The sequence below is a fragment of the Canis aureus genome, chromosome 33 (assembly GCF_053574225.1).
Source record: "Canis aureus isolate CA01 chromosome 33, VMU_Caureus_v.1.0, whole genome shotgun sequence".
In the NCBI taxonomy this organism is placed as follows: Eukaryota; Metazoa; Chordata; class Mammalia; order Carnivora; family Canidae; genus Canis; species Canis aureus.
Window position 1 is genome coordinate 25,786,170 of NC_135643.1, and position 20,463 is coordinate 25,806,632.

The 20,463-nt window shown below is 36.5% G+C and overlaps 1 long non-coding RNA gene across 1 annotated transcript; it reads left to right on the forward strand.

Moving 5' to 3' along the window:
- Positions 1-130: 130 nt before the first annotated feature.
- On the forward strand, positions 131-18,394 carry LOC144303798 (uncharacterized). The gene is made up of 4 exons (XR_013370770.1): positions 131-266; positions 13,122-13,246; positions 13,385-13,443; positions 16,367-18,394. It is a non-coding gene; the product is annotated as an uncharacterized LOC144303798 (long non-coding RNA).
- The last annotated feature ends 2,069 nt before the right edge of the window (positions 18,395-20,463 follow it).

The following is a 20,463-nucleotide window of genomic DNA, read 5'->3' on the forward strand; positions in this document are numbered from 1 at the left end:
ATTCAAGGTTTGTAATTTGAGGAGTGCCCTGTCATGAGACTTATTTTAAGGGGTGTGGCAGGGACGTGGGAAACCAGTAATGGATATGTCAGGACTGGGAAGCTAACATAGAGGCAAGCCATACTGGAGGGTGGGGGCAGGCTAGGAAATACAGCAGTGAGAGTGCGTAGTTAGTTCTACGGTGAGGGTCTCCTGATCCAAGAGCTTTGGACTTTGCCGCAAGGAAACCATCAGTCAGAAGCAAGGCTCACAGGGAGAGAACTGAGGTAATAAATCCTTCCTCTTCAGTGTCATTCCTACCTGCTAGTGTCTCTCATATTCTGAATCCAACCCAGAAGCCAGAAGGAAATGCAGCCCCTTGATGTAGTCCAGATAGTGAGCATTTGCGGGGGCTCAGAGCACAGTAGAAACAACAAAGAAAAACACAGAGTGTGGGGTTTCAAGAGGGTGACAGATCCTAATTGCTTAAAAAGTGTATCCTGAGTGAAAACTCATGTGCCTTTGTACAACTTGTACGAAATGGACAATAAAGAGTTAAACACGAATGCTCTGAAATAGCATTTCTGCCAGCTTTATACAGGATTATGTTGTGCAGCCACTTAGCTGCTTCAGCAGAGAAATGCTTTAAAGGGAAAGAACAGGAAGCACTGAAGAAAAAGGTTTTGTCATATTTCCTGGGGGAGAAATGTATTCCTGGTGGTGTTACCCGAAGGTGGTCTTTTCTGACAAAATGGTGATGTTTATGGAAGATGGATGCAAAAAATTAGGAGTGCCTGCATATAACCACAAATAAACAAGCCGACATAACAAGAGTGATGTCTAAATGAGAATGCCAACAGCACAGGGATAAAGAGAAGTGAGTTTTGGTTGATAGGTGGAGAGAAGCAGCAGCCATGTGACTAGAAAGAAAGGGGAAATGGAGAAATAAAGTGAGATAATAAGGATTTACTGCAAGGAAAGCAGGCAGTAGTATCAGCAGGAAAATGAGGTATCTGTGGAAGGAATCTGTAAATCTCCCACAAAACTCATAGCAACTGTGAGAGCCTTGGAATAGCATGTCTGCCAGCTTGGAAAGATTGTCCAAGAAATGACAGCCTGCTCAGCCAGCAGGATCTGCAAGGACAATGTAGGCTCTTAAGGAAGACAAGGAAATAAGATCAAAGGAGGAGAGGATCTGGACCCAGGCCGTCCAAATATAAACTGGTGCATTTTCAACAATTAGTTAGAGAGATATTCTTCATTGACTGTACATGTACAAATTAATTATTTGCTAAACTATCATTTTTACATTCTGTATATATGGAACTTGTTTCAAATGAATCGAACAGTTTATTCAGGTTCTAATCATATGTATCAAAATATCAGGTATTGTGTATGAAAGAAATGCATGACTTCATAGATGCCAGCAAGGTCCCATGAGGCAGTGTGACACAATGCTTAAGAACATGGACTTCAATCAGACAGATCTTTAAATCGATTCTTGCTCTACCAGCGAACAGTTATGTTAACTTGGTTTCAGTCTTAGTTTCTTCTGTACAATGAGGATAATACTAGGCCCTCTTTTGCAGATTTCTTATGGAGATTAAAAGAGTGAAGGCATTTTAAATTACACATAGGTAATGCACATTAACGCAATGCCTGGAACATACTGTATGTTCAAATCCTAAACCGTTATTACTACTAATGGTGCCGACTTTTTTACTTGATCTGCATGAGGTTGAAATGAAACTTAAAAAAATATTACATTTTGAAGATTATAAAATAACACAAGTTTAAGACTCCATCATTATTACATATAATTATTTATGGCTTAGGGGAATTGCTCTAAAATAGACTTTGAAAGTAGCAATCCTTAGCACATCAAAAAGCCACACCTATATTGGATTGTTGGATCATAATATACCTTTATAGCTGTAGTGATAGACTCACACAAAACATTTTTTGTGAATTAACTATATGTTAATCACTACAATGCCATAAAGTGTCTCAGTTTTTAAATCATATTTTTCTTGACTTTTATGGTTTTAACAAATAAAGCAGAGAAGTTTGTATCATCTAAATCTTAGTCTCCAGACTTATTCCACTTTACAAATAAAGCAACTACATGTGTTTAACACATAGTGGGTACTTCATATTGAAGTTTTCTGACTAAACAGGTGAAATTTTTTTTGATCAAAATTATGGCATAAGGAGTCAAACATTTAAAATAAAATCTTTTTTTTAAAAGACCTTTTTTAAAAAAATATTTTATTTACTTACACATGAGAGACACAGAGAGGCAGAGACATAAGCAGAGGGAGAAGCAGGCTCCCTGCTGGGATCCCAATGTGGCACTCCATCCCAGGACCCCAGGATCACGCCCTGAGCCGAAGGCAGAAGCTCAACCACTGAGCCACCCAGGAGTCCCTAAAATAAAATCTTAACGGTTAATCACCTTTAGCAGAATGAAAGTCTATAAATATAACCAAAGTATCTAGCTAAAACATGAACAGGTTTTAAACAGTAAATTAATGAGTTTGTGCCAAGAAAAACATTGTAACATACTCCCTGTTCTCAGACCACACTTCCCAACTATTTCTTCCAGTGAATGAAAATCTCAGGGAAACCCAGGTCCCTTCTTGCAAGTTTTATTTATCATTTGGAATTTATTTGCTATAATTGAAAAATTATGATTTTTGAGTTGAAACATTTTTTTCCTTGTTCACTTCTATTTTCTCTTGATTCATTGTAGAAAAAGATTTTTAAAAAATAATACCTTTTTCATTATAAAAAAAAGCAAAGGAATGGATTGATTATGGAGTTCTGACTAGAAGTCATTGAGACTATAGCATACCCAGAACAAGTATGCCACCTGGTTATTTTCCTACTCTTTGCAATGATACAGACTGGTAAAACATAAAGGACCTGAGGTCAGATATATCGGCTATCTCAATCTAAGATTAACTGTTAGCCATTCTGTATCTAGAACATTTGTAAAGTTAAATTCAGTCTTTTTTTTTTTTTTTTGTCTCAACACCCATGAATAAAATGTCACACTACACTCTCCTCCACTAAAGTGATTCATTAAAGTAGTGGCAATATTTCTGAAATTGGGGGATAGAAGGAAAGCCAAATGGATAGGTGATTTGAAAAGATCCCCAAGTGATTCTGCTGAGTTTCCTGGGAGAGCGGACCCTTGTTCCTAGTTTACCTATGATGAATCTCTGGATGGAAACAAGGATCTCAAACATATTCAATAGGAACGGGTTCTTACGCAAAGTTGTAAAGAAAATGATATTTAATTTTCATTAACCTAAAATGTGTTGAGCACTTACTCTGTTAGATACTCTTTTCCCCCTCAGATTCTTTTGAATGCTTTACATGTATGGCTTCATTTTTTTAAGATTTATTTATTTATTTTAGAGAGAGAGAGAGAGAGCTAGCGAGCAGGAGGAGGGGTAGAGGAAGAGAATCTTTCAAGCAGACCCAGCATTGAGCTCAGAGCCTGACATGGGGGTTGATCCCATGACCCATGAGATCATGACCTGAGCCAAAACCAAGAGTCAGACGTTTAACTGACAGAGCCACCCAAGGGCCCCTGTATGGCTTCATTTGAAGTTCATAGCAACAGTAAGAGATTTCCAAGCTTACAGTTGGAGTGCCTAGGCACGGAAAGGATGGAATACTTGACTAGGATCATATAGCCAGTTACTAAGTGATAGAACCGAGATTTACACCTCGGCTGTCTGGCTCCAGAGTCCATACGCTAAACCACAATCCTGTATTGCACAGAAAATGTATTCTGGATAAAATATAAACAAATCTGATTTTTTAAAACCTAAAGTACATAATTCTGTTGCTTTACACCACCATGTACTTGCTTATGCTGCCAAGTCTGTCCCTCTGTTTTCTTTCCTTGTCTGACTGCTGTTCATCTTCTGAGACTCAGCTTGGTCACAGCCTCCTTTAAGACTTCCTTGGGACAAACAAAAGGCATCTGCTCTGTGCTCCCAAGTAAGCCATGCATAACTTCATCAGAATTCCTTATTCATTGCTTCTCTAACAGTTCTCATGGCTACTTTGTGTCAGGCTCTGTGCTGGGTATACACATCACTTAAAATTGCTTGTTTTAAGAATATCTTTGATGGAAAGCCTTATTCAATTTTGCATCTCCCAAGTTTGGTAAGGATGGCACATAGAATGCTTAATATTTTTGACCAAAATGAAGATTAATATGCTGTACTTAGTTACATCAATATCGATGATCTACAACAACAGATAAGCCCTGTTGAAGACCAAGAAAATGTAAGTGGAGATTCACAGAATTGTAAATCTTTGCTATAACCAGCTTCTAGTAATTTGTTCAATTAATACGCTCAACACTTTTAAGTGCTTCTATGTGTCAAGCCCTGTGCTAGGTGCTAAAAAGAATGTATGTATCAAAAAAGAATAAGGTTTATTGGGAGCTCACAAGAAGCATATGGTCTAGTGGAAAAGGACAGAGTATGGACCAGGCCATTTAAAATGAACATGGTAATGGCTGCTTTAATAAAGTTAGAAGACAAAAGCACTTTGGGTTGGAGTTGTAACAAGTGCTTCCAAGAAGAGAAGGCATCCAAATTACAAATTAAACATATAGAATTCCAATTAATAGTGAGAAAAGCCTTTAGAGAAACATTGTAGAGGAATAATATTTTGAGATATTAACTAAATCTGCCCCTTGTAATTGTATTTCCCTTGACTCTTTGACCCTTTCTCAATTCCTCCTTTCATATTAGGGGAAAGACAGGATATCACAATATACAAAGAAAGACCTTTTGATTAAAAAAAATCAAAACCAAAACCAAAAGAACCCTTTAATCTCAAAAAGCAAGGCTTTTTGTGGTGAAAGAAACTAAGCCCTGAACCTTTTAAGGCATAAAGTTTATGTCATAAACAAGGAATAAAGAACCAGACCTCCCCACTCAGACTAAATAAAGATTCCAGAGTGAGGAAAATGTAAGATAACCCAAAAGGAAGCTAGGGCTTAGACTCTGTTAGGTTCCTGGAAAGGATCCTGTACTCTGCTACCACCGTCACCCTCCCTTCCAACATGTAGGATTGAGATAACCGAAACAGGATTGAATATAATCAAACCCAAGGATAGGAACAATAAGAACTAGCCTTTATCAAGCTCTTAATAGGGCCAGGCATTATCCTTACCAAATTTTGAGTCACGACCAAATTAAGAGGGATTTACCATTTTAGTATCACCATTTTACAGGTGGCACAACTCAAGAGTTCAAGTAACTTATCCAAGTTCACGCAATTAGAAACGGCAGAGTTGGTATTTAAATCTCAGTAGCCTGATTCTAAATGGTGTTTGTAATTGTCATATTATCTAGGAAGACACAGAAACACTTAATATTTAGTTTCTAACACTAGATAGGATTAGGGATGGATGTGCAAACAAGTTCAGTTATATTTTTTTTGAATGAACAGTGAACATAATCATAATAATGGCAGCTTTCATGTGAATGATCTCTTTTAATTCTTCCAGTGGCTCTATGAGTGCAACCATTATTATCAATTTAAAGATGAACAAGTGGGTGATTTTATGGCAAAGTTACTATAGTTAGTAGGTGGCCCAACAGTATTTGGACTCATGTAATCCGACTCCCAAATCCATGTTTCCAATCATAACTATGCCATCCGTTTATTCAGGAAATGGCTACTATGATGTCCATGCAAATGTACTGCTTACATTTCCTACTACAGGGTGCATGATTCACTGATGGCCCCAACTCTATCCCTCTAGGTCTACCTCCACAGTCACTCTAATGTTACAACTGCTGGTTACTCTTATCCAATGAGTGAGCATGGCAAGGCAACACATAGGATTCCTCCAGTGTGAACTCTGGCTCAAGGACTTCCGTTGGCCTAACCAAATTTTTTTTTTAATTTTTATTTATTTATGATAGTTACACAGAGAGAGAGAGAGAGGCAGAGACACAGGCAGAGGGAGAAGCAGGCTCCATGCACTGGGAGCCCGATGTGGGATTCGATCCCGGGTCTCCAGGATCGCGCCCTGGGCCAAAGGCAGGCGCTAAACCACTGCGCCACCCAGGGATCCCAGATCTTTAATAGAACTGTGTTGTGGTCTCTCTCTCTCTCTCTCTCTCTCTCTCTCTCTCTCTCTCTCTCAAGATTTTTTTAATTTATTTGAGAGAGAGAGCACGAGTGGGGTGAGGGGCAGAGGGAGAAGCAGACTTCCTTCTAAGCAGGGAGCTGTATGCAGGGCTCAATCCTGGGAATTAAGGATCATTACCTGAGCTGAAGGTAGAAGCTTAACTGAGCCACTCAATACGCTCAGAACCATGCTGTGGTCTGAGATTCTTCCTACCTAATTCACTGTCCTTCCTCTCTTCTATCACAGCTGTTACACCTATACCATGGTCCGATGCTTGCTCTCACCTATTGCTACTCCTTTCCCCAATAGATCTCTTGCATCCTTGACATCTGCTTCTCTGCAGATCCCAACTAATACAAGTGGTACTGAGAGTGGTTTGATAAAACAAGTGGCAAGATGGGGATTTAGTTATGGCTCATCTTTACCACTCAGTCTGAATGGAAGGTGGATAACAGAAAGTCCCTGGAAAAAGCCCCAATTGCTAATGATTTCACTGGGTGAGTATTCGTCTTTCAGGTATAATGGTTCAGGAATTTGAAAGATGGTAGAGTCGGCTGATTAATGCTAAATTGTCTCGACATTGACACCCTGCAAATGGTGAAGCACCAAGGCCAATTAACAAGTAGTTAATAAGTATGAAAGCCAAAGGTACTCTTGGTAACCAATAAAAAGCACCTGTCTCCTGGAATGGAAGAGCAGAACAGTTAAACAGCAGATCGAAGATCTGATAGAGTCAGAGTTCCAGAGACCTTAGAATGCTCAGAAAGAGCAGATCTTTTATCCCAAATTCAGGGTCCTGGTTGGGAAAGCCAGAGATCTTGAAATATGGGATGAGAGCACACAGATGGATGTTTCTGACGATATTGGCTTTGCACCGACTCCTCAGAGCTTACAGAAGTGGCATATAGCTTCCCCTCCATGTTAGAAATTCTGCAGAGGCAACTATTCGTCAAGATAGCAGGTGTCTCCTAAGGACCTATCAAGACTATGTCTCCCGGCTTCTAGGACCATGACTAAAGTTAAATCCTAGAATTACCCTGCAGAGTGTTGTGGGGTTTGATAAGGGAGGAAAAAGACTATATTCGAATGTATTTGTAAGAATTAGCTGGCCTGAACCAGTAAGAGACCAGAAAGTAGCCCTGAGGTTGCATTTAGAAAGTGCTTAATCAAGAGGGCCAGGATATAAGACTGGATAGGAAGAATTCATTCACTTGGGGAAAGGGATGCTTTCCCCTTGCTTTCTTCAGACTTAACTCTCTCCAGATTTAGTATTCTGACAAAGGCCCTCAGGGAATGGGCATATCCAGTGCTTGCAAAAATCAGCCTCTGCAGACCTTTCTTGCAGCTCATTCCATCCAGTCTTTGTCCTGCACTGTCTCACACAAGCATCACATAGCCTTGGTGCCCTTAAGATTCTCCCACATTCTCCTGCTCCTTCCCATAATACATTTCTTGCACCTCTAATCCTGTTGTTTTGTCTGCTTCTGGATAGACCTATACTAATTCAAAAAGGAAATATAGTCATAGGTTTTATAGGAAGAAAATAGAAAATAAGGTTGAAAACTAAGGTCTGGATCTGATCATGTACCTAAAAATCCAGGCTGAGAAATCATGTCTTAATCTCCCAGTGAAGTGTCCTAGTGAGAAAACTTGATAAAGATTTATAGTAAGCATTTAACATAAATCAAGGTCTCTGTGAGTATAATAATTTGGGAGTTAGGATGAGAAAGGAAAAAGGATTAGGAATCAAACACTGGAAAATCATTTAATTTTATTATTTTTTTTAATGTGAGGTAATAATGCACATATGCTTTGTGTGGATGGGTGAGGTAATTATATTAAAATGCTTGACTAAGAAAAAGCAAATAATAGGAGGTCAGTAGGTCCCCTTTTCATTTTGCCTTGGAGCCATCTGAGAAACCCAAAGGCCAGTTTAGGAGGCTGTCATTCAGCCTTAGCAAATCTCTGGTAAAATAAGAGATGGGACAGGGTCCATTTAAGAAAGTGTTACCTGATTAAATATGAAAAGTTACTATATTTACAAATGAATGTGTTTCATTTACAAATGAATCAGCACACATGTGTTGACATCTGATAAAAAAAATCATTAAGTTATAATTAAAAAGAACTGTGTCACCAGATGAAAGACTGCTTCCAGGGCTGCAGTTTGGGTAGGAGGGAGAGCCAAGAGTAGGCTTCCATCAAAGTTGCTAAAGATTGTTTAGCTTTGTCTTGTTTTCAGTACTTTCCACTTTTTGAAATACTTTCTTATTCAAAAATATAAAATAATTTATAAGGGTATCAACCATTCCTTTAAAAAAGCAAAAAGAACTAAAATAAATGTCATGCTGATACTGACAGCCTCTAATATACATGAGGCTTGTTAAAATGTATGTTTGTTGGGAGTCTACTTTAATTGTCTCCTTTTTCAGTTGGAAGCTTTGGAGAAATGTAATATTTTATGTAATTACATACATTCGTGAGCTATTGGTGACATTAACTCTAAAGGAGTTACCTTTTTGCGAATGAAATGAGCAGAGGATCCACTTAGAGAAGTTGACTTTCTCACCCTAAACAAGAGACAGGCAAATAAGTGATTGAACATAAACATATGGGAAATATAATAGAACAGTAAAAATGGCTGTGGTTATATTTGAACTATCCACTATCAAATGATGTAAGAATCCTTTCTGTCAACTAATCAATTAGATTTTGAAATATGTGAATTTATCAATACTATCAATGTTGTAAACACAAATGTCTTGCTTTTAGGATGAATATCACTACTTTTTAAACAAAAATCAGTGTTTATAAATTAGTATGTATTCTACTGACATAGAAAATTTGAAAATTCATAATTATGTATATAGACTCATTATTAAGCCAAACCATTTATTTTAAATAAGATGTTCCAATTATATTGAAAGCATTCATTGTTTAAATAAAAGAAAGCATAATTAAATTTCCTACAAGCATATTTAAATGTCACACTTCTTAGATTTTATAGCAGTGTTCCTGGATCAAACTTTTCACTTTGATATTTGTAATAAAGATTTTTTTTTCAAAATAAATATCAATTTTTTAGCCCCCAAATTTATCTCTTACTAGTCAAATATAAAGGGAACTCTAATTCAAGATTTCATAAACTATTCTTTCTTAACATTACCTATTTTAGGTGTTTATATATCTATATTTTAATTCTTACATATTTATATCAACAAAAAAGGCCAAATTAGCTAAAGTTTTACAATTATTTTCTTTTATTCTAAACTTGAGAGTAAGAATAAAAACATATATGTATAAGAATCAAATATAAGCTGTATAAAGCAAACATGTATTTAATTACTTGAAGATTTTTTCCATGTTAATGTTCCATGTTTCCTTGTTAATGCATATTGAGAATTGATTGACTTGTGTAACTAAAAACCCAGTAAGAGGCATAGCTGAATCTGTGTGTTTAGGAGATCTTGTTAGTTGTCTTTTTCTCTGTCTCCAATCTAGGCTTGGATCTGTTTAGCTTCATTTTCAGGAAGATTCCCATTCTTGGGAATGAACAACATGGTCACTAGCAGTTCCACTTATACCATGTTCCATTTTGGGAACCTTAGCAGAAAAAATATTTCACTTTCTGCAGTGGTTTCTGGGGTGGGTGGGGGCAAAGGAGAGAGGGAGAGAAAGAGAGACTGAAAGAGAATCCTGATTTTGGTAGACATATCTTGTAACTATCCCTGAATCATCTGTCCATATACTTATTAATCAAGATGGGCTCTTGTATTCCCTCTTTCACCCCCAAAGTTAGCAGTGTGAGACCAGTCTACCTGAACCACTGGGACAGAGAGGAGGAGCTCCTATATGTTGGCCACAAAGAGTATGGATTCCAACACTTGGAAATACCACCAGCTTCTAACAAGATTATAGGCCCCACTTACTGTGTACTTCTTTCTTCTCTAGCAAAGAGATTTAAGTGCAGGGAATGATGAGAGTTTCTATCCCTCCACATGGTACACACTTATTGCATTTACCTGCCCTGCATTTACTCTCACATTTTATGGTTTTGACTCTACTTTTCCTCTAATACAGATCCTCCTCTCCTCTCAGTAAAGTTTAGAGTGATATATTTTCTAGTTCTCTGTATTCCTAAGTGGAAACCAAAAGTCCTGTATGCAGGATTTACACTTTCCTTTTCAATAAAGAACAAATACATTTTTTCTTCAAATGTGCCATTTTTCTTTTCATAGCAAAGTTGTTATAATCATTTATTATTACATATGGTTTTCTTATTTGATAAAATTATAGCACAAAATGGAAAATGTGACTTCACTGTTCCTAGGAACAACAAATATGAATTTTCTTATGAGCATAAAGTATTTGAGTCCAAGATGAAAAACATTAAGTATGCTGAAACCAGTAAACCTGTGGCTTCAATCATACTTATTGGGCCAAACCTAGTGAGATGTAGCTTCAATGATGAAGTAGCAAATACAGTTAAGGAATCTGTGTGAAATGCTTGTTAAATAAAGTTGGTGGCTAAAATCTGGTCTGTATTTTGAGATTTTGTGATCTTGTCTTACTTTTGTGAAACAGATAATCTCATATACAAGCCTATAGCTAATCAATATTTGTACACATTTCTGTAAAGCAACGGAGTAACTCAGGTAGACCCGCAGTTATAATGATGTGTGTGCCTGTGTGTTGTATGTGTGTGTTTATGCATATACATGACTAATTAATAAAAATGGATCTTTCAAGTTAACCAAATAGAGTTATCACACAATTATACAGAAATTAATTATCCTATTAGGATTCCAGGAACATCCTGGTTTCTCTGCCTCTTCCCTCCTGCTGCTTTCTCGCCCATTAACCCTTCAATAAAACATCATTTGGCAGACACTAGTCACCACTTCCTTTTCTTTTCTCTCTCCTTTCCTCTCTTTCTCTTACTTTTCCTTCTCTTTCCCCTTCTTTAGTCCGTCCTTGCTACTCTTCTTTCATTCATTTTTCTTCTTTGTCTAATGTCAATTTACCTTTTTTGTTTATAATAGTCATACTCTGACTTTTGGAGAACTACGGTTCTTTTACTCTCAGTAAATGTGGTTGGAAGAGGCTTATCTCCATTCAGTTCAGATCTTAAGCATATCCTAAGGTTAAGCAAAACTTGCATATTGCATTTGCATAAGATTAACCAAAATTTTGTTTAACAGAGACTGGCTAAGTGTGGGGCACATAATCTAACTGAGGCCAACTAGATCCGCCAAGAATTAGTTCTGGGATTTTTGCTGGACTTGTCTGGAAAGAAAATTTTTCCCTATGCAAGAATTCTTAGCATTGGAAAATAGACATTTAGAAGTTGTAGAGACCACACAAACAGATGAGGCCTCAGAAGAAAGCCTACTGAGACAGAATAAGGTAAAAAATAGTGTGATCCTTGCTTTAGTTTTCTCTAGACCTTTCGATTTTCTAAGATAATACCTTCCTTTTTTATTATTTAAGCCATTGTGAGTAGTTACATTTTCTACTTTCTTTAAGGAGTAGACAACTTTGAAATAAAAGATCATGAACAGTGCCATTCTCAAAATCTGAACTTCCTTTACTCTTCTAGAAAATAAGAAGGCTAATTGTATTGAATCTAATAATCTGATTTGGTGCTTCTAACTTACCAACTCAAGAAAAGATTGACAAAGTTGGGAATAAAATTATGAAGACATGCGTACACTAGTTTGTTATTTATTTTTCTCTCCTTTTCCTATGTAACTCTGCTATAATTTATAATTTGACTGTGAGCATTAAGCAAAGAGTGACATGGTTTATTTCCTCTTAATGCTTTAGGACTTCTAGAGAAATGTCTTTAGAAAATATAACTCATTATTTAAAAATCTATTTACTCACTAGTCTCTGAATAAACCAGTAAGTCATTTTAAACTAGAAGTCATATTTTAGTTACTTTTCTTTTTAGAAGTAAATAGATAAGACAATCACCTACTATAGAAGTATCAAAATGATCACAAAGGGCTATTCAGGGACACTCCGAAGGCCCCAAATAACTTTACTGACTTAAAGTTCACAAAGTAAGACATATTAACTTCATGCCATGAATAAAATGCAAATTTATCTTCCAATTACAATTGATATTCTAGAGTTTACTATTGGTGGCAGCTGTAGGGACAATTAAAGAATTCTAATTAAAGTTAGTTGAAGCGGATGAAGCCTATACCAGATTCTTCCATCTGATGCAGTTTCTAACTTTTAAAGACAGAAAAGGATCAACAGTCATTTTAAATCTAAATCAGGAGCAGGTTTATTTACCTATTACATGCCACTTCCACTAATAACATAAGGAATGCATACATAGATTATGTAATGGAGGATATAAATGCACAACATTGGCAGCATGTGTGATGATTACCGACAAGAATTAATCAGCATTCCTCATGCCATACACAATGCAGTTAGAATAGAAACAGCAAATCTGTTCAAGTAATGCAAACAAGCTGCATAAAAGGCTAAACAAGTAAAAGTATATCATCAGCCATGACTCAAATTACATCTTTAAATTGTGTGCCAGCTTCCTTCAAATTGGCCATTTAAGAACTTGGTCTCTGACAGACTTTATAAACTGGAAAGTACTCCATCTTCTCAGGTCCATCATTTTGTTATGGTGTGGGAATACGCTTAATAATAATTCAGCCTGTAAATTAACCCTTACTTGACACAACAGTTAGAGTGCTAAGGATCCGTAGGTGGTGTTTTTCTTAGTGATGAAATCGATCTATAAAGCTCAGAAATTCTACATCCATGGTGACAATGTTGACCAAGCTCCTAAAGAAAGTGTAGATTGTGGGTGTATTGTTGAATTATTTTCAACTACTTTTTTATTTGTGACATTTCATAAAAGCCTCAACATTGTCTACCAAACTGTGAAATCAAGCATTTCAGTTTTTGTTATAGTCATTGCTTGTTTCTTTTCTCTTTCTAGATAGACTGAGATTCCTCAGGACTTTAATGGACTGAAATAATTACCATTCAGCTCTTTCAGATTTGGAGCTACTCACAGTTTAGGCCTCAGAACTCTGGCGGAAGGGATTCAATGGAAAACTTCTGGTATGTAGAGATTTCTGTCAAATGGTAGGTTTGAAACTGAAACACTAGTCTAAGGAGATTCTGGTATAAAATGCTTTCTTTCGCATACAAAATATAGACACACTTCTCTCTTAACCAGTCTCCCTGTAATTCATTTAGGCTATTAATGAAAATATGCATAATTAATTCTGAAGAATGAAGGATAAATAACAAAAACAGTAAGTATTCAAAATTTCCATTCTAATTTTTTTTTTTTTTTTTTTTACTAATGTGCCAACTTCTTCCCTTGTGAAGGAAAGTTTAGGCAAATGTGAAAATCTTATTTCTGTCTTGTGACTAGGAGTCAACCAAACAATCTCGATTCTCGGTTTGTGGTTTTAACATCTATCCACTTTCTGCTCAAACATTTTGGTCCCTGAGATGTTAAATAAGAGATACTAATTTCACCTCCTTTAATGGAAGTGCTAACAAAAATTTAAGAACAGAAAGATAAATTATGTTAGACCAAGTACAGTAAAATTATGCTTCCTTTTTTATTGCACTAATTCTGACCAGCATCAAACTCTGAACTTGATGTATTTCTATTTGTGTTAAAAGTCATAGTAAATATTGCATTAGAATGTGTACAGATAAATATAAGTAGTAAGTGCAAGCTTTTGTGTGCAATAGAGATGGGATAAATTGAGAGGGATGAAGGCTAAAGTTTGGGCTAACAAAGGTTAAAAGAATATGGGTCACTGGGAAGTGGGGGAAAAAGAAGAAGGTACCTGAAGATTTTTTTCCTTGGGTTTCTTTACTTTTTTTCCCTTGGGTTTCCATTTCCTCTCTACCTCAGTCAGTGTGGGAGATGGCACTAATCCAATAATGACAATAAAGATGGCAGTACAAGTGTGATAGGTGACAAGAACTCAGTCCTTGTCCTTCCTGTCCCTTATCTATCCATAGTCACTCCTTTGATAATCTCACTCAGCCTTATTATTTCCTTTTAAAGATTTATTTATTTAACTGAGAGAAAGAGAGAGAGAAAGAGAGAGAGAGAGCAAGAGAGATTGAGCTTGAGCATAGGGAGGGGCAGAGGGGAAGAGGGAGAATCAGTAAGCAGAATCCTGGCTGCATGTGGAACCTGATGCAGGGTTAAATCCCAGGACCCTGAGATCATGACCTGAGCCAAAATCAAGGGTCAGACGCTTAACAGACAGTCACCCAGGCACCCCAGGGTCATTATTTTTAAATACGGTCTATAAGCCCATCCTATAACTCTATCTTGAACCCCAAGTTGTATGCTTGACATTTTTATTTGAATGTCTGAGAAACAGCTTAAATTTAATATGTCCAAAGCCAAATTTCAGTCTTCCCTATCTCAGTAAATTGCAGCTTCACATTTCCAGTTATTCACGTAAGAAACCCTAGCATTGTTATTACTTTTTCTCTTACATATATACCTAAAGCCCTACCTGTCTACAAATTCTATTTCCTAGTTTCAAAGTATTTGCTGAATTCAATCACTTTTTACAACCTCTGCTGCTAACACTCTGGTGCCACCATCTCCTTTCACTTGGGTTATGGCAATGTCTGTGCCTCCAAACCGGTCTCCCTTCCTCCATTATTGACCTACGGTCTACCCTCAACACAGTAGCCAAAGCAGTCCTTTTATATTGTAAGTTGGCTCATGTCTCCCTCCAATGCTCCAAAGATTTCTTTTCTCCTTCTGAGTAAAAGTCAAAGTCCTTAACCTGACTCCATACAATCATCTCACTCTTACTCCTCTAATCATAGTCTCTACTATTCTCTCTTACCCATTGCACTCAAGACGGTGGACTTCTTGCTGGCCCTTGACAACTCCAGTCCCATTCTTGTCACAAGGTCTTTGTATGTCCCATTTCCTTTGCTGGGAAGGCTGTTTCTAAGATGTCCACATGGTGTACTTACTTTCTTGCCTCCTTCAGGTCTTGCCTCAAATGTTGCCTTCTCAGTTAGGCTTTCTCTGACTATTCATTTAAAATTCCAACTCTTCCTCACCCTCTCACACAACCACATTTCTAATCTCATTCCCCCTCCTTAATTGTACCCACAGTACATATTACCAAGTGACTTTGATATTTGTTTATGTCTTTGTTTTGACCACTTTCTTTGCCCTAGAATGTAAATAAATTCTATGAGGACAGGCATCTTTGTCTTATTTGCTTATGCATATATTCCAATTGCCTGAAGGAGGTGAAGACCACATGGTAAATATGTAATATATATTTACTGAATGAATTAATGTGTTAATAATTCCTATGAAAAGGTACAGGTTACTTTAGGACATAGTCACAAGAGTTAGAAAGAACTTCCTTCTAAACAGTGAGGCTTTAGCTCAGTTCTGAAGAATGGAGAGGCATTATCCAGGAAAATAAAGAAGGAAAGAAAATTCTAAATATTAAAAACAATGTGAGCGAAATGTCCTGAGATGGCTAGAAAAACCCATCTTGCAAGTGTAAGGATTAGAAAAAAATCGAAGCAGCTGGAAAATGAAGAGAAAAAGGGATGACATGAGATTGCAGAGCTAGATCTCAAGATCCTCACAGATGACACTTAGGTGTTTATTCGAAGAGCAATGTGAAATCACTGACAATAAGCACAGAATCACATGAACTGTGAGTGTGTGTGCATATGTGTGTGAAAAGAACTGGTCAGGCTTCTGCCTAGAATATGTATTGAAGACAGGCAAGAATGAATGGAGGGGGACTACTGTGGCAGTTACTGAAGTGCAGGCATATCTCATTTTATTGCACTCAACTTATTGTGCTTTATAGACACTGTGGGGATTCATTTGGGGTTTCTTTGTCTTATTTTGTTTTTAATTGAAGGTTCATGGCAACCTGCATCAAAAGAAGACTCTTGGTGCCATTTTTTTCAACACCATTTGCTCACTTCATGCTTCTGCTGTGTCATATTTTGTTAATTCTCCAAATATTCCAGACTCTTCTATTATCACGGTATTTGTTATGGTGATCAGTGATCTTTGATGTTACTATTGCAATTGCTTTGGAGGCCACACACCACACCCACCTAGGACAGTGAATTTAATAGATGAATGTTGAATGTGTTCTGACCACTCCATTTATCATCCATTTCTCCCATCTCTCTCTTTCTCCTCAGGTCTCTCTGTTCCCTGAGACACAATATTGAAATTAGGCCAGTCAATAACCTCACAAAAGCCTCTAACTGTTCAACTGAAAGAGTCACATGTCACTTTAAGTCAAAAACTGAAAGTGATTAAGTTTAGTGAGGAAGGCCTGTCAAAAGCTGAGACAGGCTGAAAGCTAGGCCTCCTGCACCAAATAGCCAAATAAACTGGTGAAGTCAAATGAAATATTCTTAAAGAAAATTAAAAGTGCTTGTCCAGTGAACACATGAATTCTAAGAAAGTGAAACAGCCTTATTGCTGATATGGAGAAAGTGAGTGGTCTGGACAGAAGATCAAATCAGCCACAACATTCCCTTAAAACAAAGCCTAATCCAGAGCAAGTCTCTCACTCTCTTCAATTCTATGAAGACTGAAGGAGGTGAGCAAGTTGCAGAAGAGAAGCTGGAAGCTAGCCGCTGGTTGGTTCATGGGTTTAAATAAAGTAAGCCATCTCCATAACATAAAAGTACAAGGTGAAGCAATAAGTGCTGATGTAGAAGCTGTAGCAAGTTATTCAGAAGACCTAGTGAAGATCATTCATGAAGGTGTCTACAATAAACAACAAATTTTCAACATAGATTAAACAGTCTTCTGTTGGAAGAAGATGCCATCTCAGATTTCATAGCCTTCAAAGCTGCAAAGGACAGACTACCTCTTCTATTAGGGTCTAATGCAGCTGATGACTATAGGTTGAAGCCAATGCTCATTTGCCACCCCCAAATACTCAGGCCCTTAAAAAATATTCTAAATCTACTCCATCTGTGCTTCATAAGTGGAACAATAAAGTATGGATGACAGCATATCTGTTTACAGCATTATTTTAAGCCCACTCTCAGGAAAAAAAATTTACAGCTCAGTGACAATGCACCTGGTCACGCAGGGGCTCTGATGGAGCTATACAATGCGATTCACGTTGTTTGCATGCAATACTAACACCACATTTATTCTACAGCCCAGGGACCAAGGAGTAATTTCAACTTCCAAGTCTTTTTATTGAAGTAATACAGTTTGTAAGGGCATTGCTGCCATAGATAGTGAATAGTAATTCCTCTGATGGAACTGGGCAAAGCAAATTGAAAACCTTCTGGAAAGGATTCACTATTGTAGGTGCCATTTAAAACAGTTATGATTTATGGGAAGAGGTTAAATATTGACATAAACAGGAGTTTGGAAAAAGTTGATTGTAACCCCAACAGATGAAGTTCAAAACTTCAGCAGAGTAAGTAATTGTGGATGTGGTGGAAACAGCAAGAGAACTAAAGTTAGAAGTAGGGCCTGAAGATGGAACTAAATTGCTGCAATCTCATGATAAAAATGGACAAGGAGTTGCTTCTTACATATGAGCAAAGAAAGTGGTCTCTTGAGAGACCTCTTGAGAGACCAATCTATTCTTGGTGAAGATGCTGTGAAGATGGCTGAAATGACAACAAAAGATTTAGTATAGTATGTAAACCCAGCTGATAAAGCAGCAGCAGGATTTGAGAGAACCGTCTCCAATTTTGAAAGAAGTCTACTGTAGATAAAATGTTTCAGACACCATTGTTTGCTACAGGGAAATCATTCACAAAAGGAAGAATCAATTTGGCAAACTTCATGGTCGAAATTATTTAAGAACTTGCCACAGCCACTCTGACCTTTGGCAATCACTACCCTGATCAGCACCCATCATTATCGAGGCAAGACCCTCCACCAGCAAAAAGATTACAACTCTTTGTTTTTTGTTTTTGTTTTTGTTTTTATTACAACTCTTTGAAAACTCATGATGATTGGCATATTTTAGCAATAAAGTATTTTTTAATTAAGGAATGAACCTTTTTTTTTGACATAATGCTATCGCACACTTAATTGACCGTAGCACAGTATAAACATCTTTTAAATGCACTGAGAAACCAAATTTGTTTGGCTCACTTTATTGCAATATTTGCTTTATGGTGGTCTGCAACTAAACCCACAATATTTTCCAAGTATTCCTGCCATCCCCATGAGAAATGAAGCAACTGAGACTAGGATGGTAGTATCTCTCAGGTCTTTTGAACTTTGGTCTCTATCTGTCCTGCAATTACAATCTCCTTGGCTCAACTACTGTACCCTCAGGCTTTATATCCCAGGAGTGTTCAAGACTTGCCCTCTTCTTTCAACTGGGAAGAATGGGAAATCAAGAGCTTCACTCTATCTCTTCTTGCCACTCCTCTACATGATGCCTGTTCCATTCACATTTTCCCGTTTTTATTTGTGTATTTATTTCAACCATTTGATTGAGTTCCATGGTGGTGGTAAATGTGTCAGGAATCATGTTTTATTCATCTTGATATTCCCAGTAGCTGGCACCATTGAAGATACACAATAATACTTGTTGAATAAATGAGGAATTAAATCAATTGCTAGTTTACCAACACACAAAAAAAAATATTCCCAATATTCTTCTTACTGCTACTCTGTAGACATCATGAATTTTGGGGTAGACAAAGGCATTTCCACATAGTCAAAATATATAAGCTATGGATTAAGTCATCTATTAGTGGTTGGATAGGCACTTGACACTCAAATAAATATATATAAATAACGGAATATACCTAATGCTAAAATTATCTCAATATAAATAATGCATTTGTGGAATAAACTGTATACTAATTATCAGTACAGTCCCTTAAATGACTGGAAGTAGGACATAGTGAAGTTAGAGCACCTAAAAAGCCCAAAAGATTCCATGTAGGTTCTCCAAATTTTGATTCCCAGACAATAGGTTAAATATTTTAAGATGGTCAGTCATCAAACTCAATTACAATGGCACAACAGTGACCAAATCTTAGCCATGAAAAAATTTTAATAACCTACCCTGATCCTTAGCTACTGTGGATCATGACTTAAAATCCAATAACACACACACACACACACACACACACACACAGAGGTTGGTCTATCTCCACCCACATATTAATTCAATATCTATAAATAAAATGATAAACTATAAATATTTATCAATAAAAGTTAGAAATAAAATCATAAAGCAATTCATGCAAACATGAGAAAAGTTCTTGAAGTATACAATGAATATGAATTTTCAGCTACATATGTTTTATGATGGTATCGGATGTAAAATAGTACCATTTAATTGTATTGATTTCTACCTTCCCTTCCACGTGTGCAGTTTTCCTGAAGCCATATAATTTTAGATAGAAGGTCACTTTTCAGAAAAGTCATAGCAGAAGATCATAATTCAAACCAAGCAATCAGATTCTCCTACCATCTAACTACTGAAGAGGTAATATAATTCAGTCCCACATTAAAAATGCTTTATATGCAAGACTTAAATAAGAGTAGCTTTTAAAAGTACTATCTGGGAAAGAAGTCTGTACACTCCTTCCAATTTGTGAAATTAGAACACCTGTTAACCAGAATGATTTTTATTATAAGTACCATATTATAAACAAAGCATTGACTTAGACTAAAAAGAACTTGGTTGACATTTAATTATATATATATATCTTAAAAATAAGAAATATTACTTGAAAAATTGGCCAAAAACTGAATTACTAAGGACCCAGAGACAGATCTTAAGCCAAGATATTAGAATACATAATTAGAAATAAAATTTCCAAATAAGAATAAATTTCTTAGGTAATACTCTCCTTCTGTAATGTATGCAAATAAAACCTTAAATTTGTGTTCACTATGTTTATTTCAAACATTTTGTCACCACTAAAAAGAGACAAAAGTAGAAGAGTAGAAATAAAATGGATAATAGCTTCTGCATAAAACATACAAATAAAAACTTTTACCAATAAACATACTTGAAAAAAATTCATGATTTTTGCAGAACTATATGAAATTATCATCTGGCTCAATGTCTAAATAAGGTGTAGAATTCCTTCAAATAAATTTGGTTTGAAATCAACCAAAAATAAATTTGAATTATTCTCTTATCATTACAAATTAACCTCCAAGAATTTGTATCCTTGAAGATTTCAAGTAAGGAAAATTATTTTTTATGAAAAACCAATTCTATACTTTTGCCCTATTGTTGCTTACACTACAATATAATAAAGAAGCACAGCAACTCACCTGAAAA